Below are 2,769 nucleotides of genomic sequence, written 5' to 3' on the forward strand. Positions count from 1 at the left end.
TTATCATTAGGCCACCAGATAACCTTCATATTTGTTCCAAGCATGAATTTATAGAATTATGTATCCATGCCACACAGGGTACTTCTCTTTCATCAAAATTTGGGAATATTTTACAAAGAACATATGCTTTGATCAATGCAAAATAGTTAAAATGTATTAAACGGATTACTGTGACTTCAGAAAAGAGTAACAAATGATTAAAGCAGTGGTATTTTGGAGAGAAGGCTTGCTTCAAATGAAAACTTGGCTTCACCCACTGTTCCAATCTATGTACTAAGTACAGAATCAATCACCATCTGCCTTTCCCTCATTCAGTTGGTTTGCATCAACATATAGCTGTGTGAGTTCAGAGAAGGGTTAGGCTGAAGTATTTAAACTGTCTATTCTTCTGAAGGTGACAGAAGGTTAATACTAAACACTTTTTATAAAAGAGATAATTAAGAGGATAAGTAGATTTGTTCATTCTTCTATAGAACTGCAGTATGTTTTGGAAAATTAATTTGCTTATATTACTGTGGAATTTTCTTTTAAAAACAAGCAATATTTTGAAAACTATAAAATAGAAAGCATAAAAAAATGACTCCTCATGCTGACATCTACAGAAGACATTATCAAAATACTTGAAATAACACTCAAAAACACTGAGGAAAATTTGAATTTTACTTCTTCTCTTCCCCTCCCTGACTTTTAAGTTTGGTTTTGCATAGCTATTTGACTTGTTACTGTTTTGTGTTTGGTTTGTTAAGGTTTATTTTTTTCTTTTGATTCTTGCGCGCCCGACTAGCCAGCAAGAACGAAGCTGCAACAGGATCCTTCCGCACACGTTTATTGAGAGAGCTTGATTGCAGAGGCGAAGTGTCCCCAAGCCCAGAACTGGTGCTGCTTATATAGGCCTAGGAGAGACGTGTCTCACACCCGGATTGGTTATGCATGGGTTATGCTTACCACCTCATTTGCATGCCTACTTCTGATTGGTTAACTTGTCTCTCATCTGATTGGTTAACTTGTCTCTCATCTGATTGGTTAATTTTGGTTAATTCTCAAAACCTCATCTTGGCAAAAAAAAAAAAAAAAAAAAAAAAAACTTTACTGCCTATGTGTGCGTGGTAGCCAGCAGTAGCCAGCAATGGCACATGTGGCTTCCCACAATTGATCTTTTTTTTTTTTTTTTTTCCAGTGAGCTCTCAACTTTTATTGATCCCTCAGTCCCCAGGGGTTCCCTCTTTCTCTGCCCCAGTACCTCAGAACTCTGGTGTCATTAGTCTTGGACACTACTTTGCCATCTATGATCTTACGGGTAGTTGTCTTCTGCACAGTTTGCATGGAGTTGCTAGAGTCCAGGGCATTGTTGAGACTGAAATCTCCATCCTCCAGCAAGTGACAGTAGGTGGCAATCTCTGCCTCAAGCTTCACCTTGACCTTCAACAGGACTTCATATTTCTGGGTCTGACGCTGCCCCTCTGACCGAGTTTGTGCCAGCTCTGACTCCAGATGCAGAAGGACCCCATTGAGCTGCTCTATCTATGCCTTGTATCGGGCTTCCACATCCCCGAGGCTGTTCTCCAAATTGATGTTCTAGTTTTTCATGGAGTCCAGGTCAATTTCCAAGGTCTGGAGGGTGCATCTCAGCTCCATGAGCATGGTCTCAGCATCCCTGATTTCGGCAGACTTGGTGGTGACAACTGTAGTACTTTCTTCAATCTGTTGAGACTAGAACTTGCCAGCGGCTCATACTGGGCGCGGATGTCCGCTATGATCTTGCTGAGGTCCTGAGATTTGGGGGCATCTGCTTCCACAGTCAACCCAGAACTGGCAATCTGGGCTTCCAGACCTTGGACTTCCTCCTCATGATTCTTTTTCATGAACAGAAGTTCCTTCTTGAGCGCCTCAATTTCTGTCTCCAACTGCCGTCTTGTGATATTGGTGTCACCTACCACCATAAGGACTCCATGGATGTCGCTCTCCACAGACTGGCGCATGGCCAGTTCTTTCTTGTACTTGACTCTAAAGTCATCAGCGGCAAGGCGGGCTTTGTCGATCTGTAGGACAATGCGAGCATTGTCCACAGAATTCACAAAAATCTGAGCCCTCAGGTCTTCAATGGTCTTGAAGTAGTGGCCCCAGTCTCTGACGCCCTGGGGCCCCTTCTTCTTCAGATGTTCCCGGATTTTGCTCTCCAGTCTCCTGTTCTCAGTTTTCAGGCTCTGCACCTTGTCTATGTAGCTGGCCAGGCAGTCGTTCAGGTCTTGCATGGTCTCCTTCTCGGTCTGGATTCCACCTATTCCCGCCAGGCCTGTGGACCCCAAAGAGCCACCACCGATGGAGCAGGACACGGATATCGGGAACCGGAGCCCCCAGCACCTGCATAGACGCTGGCTGCACTGCTGGCAGGCCGGACCTGCTGGCTGGGAGTCGACACAGAGCCCAGGGACCGGTAGTTGGTGGAGAAGGTGGTGGAGCGGGTGGTGAAGCTCATTTTGTCTGAAGAGGAGAGTGAAGCGAGAGAACAGGACAGGAGTTCCACCGCCTTTTCTATTGATTTTCATCCATCCTTCTCTGAACAATTTTGCTTCCCTGGAAAATGAAGTATTAGATGCTAAGGACTGAAGTGTCTTTATTTCTTGGCTGAAAAGTATTAATAGGAATCTTTGTGATTCTTGGAACTAGTAAGTTAATTTTTTGAAAAGAACTAGAGAGAATATTTTACAAAATTTGGTATATACATATTTATAAAATAAATGATGTGTATGCTTTCATTTCAGAGTACAT

General features: G+C 43.3%; 1 pseudogene; it reads right to left on the reverse strand.

The window, feature by feature from the left end:
• Gm5200 (predicted gene 5200) lies at positions 1,173-2,527 on the reverse strand (annotated as a pseudogene).

Source organism: Mus musculus, chromosome 13, assembly GCF_000001635.26.
Source record: "Mus musculus strain C57BL/6J chromosome 13, GRCm38.p6 C57BL/6J".
Lineage (NCBI taxonomy): Eukaryota > Metazoa > Chordata > Mammalia > Rodentia > Muridae > Mus > Mus musculus.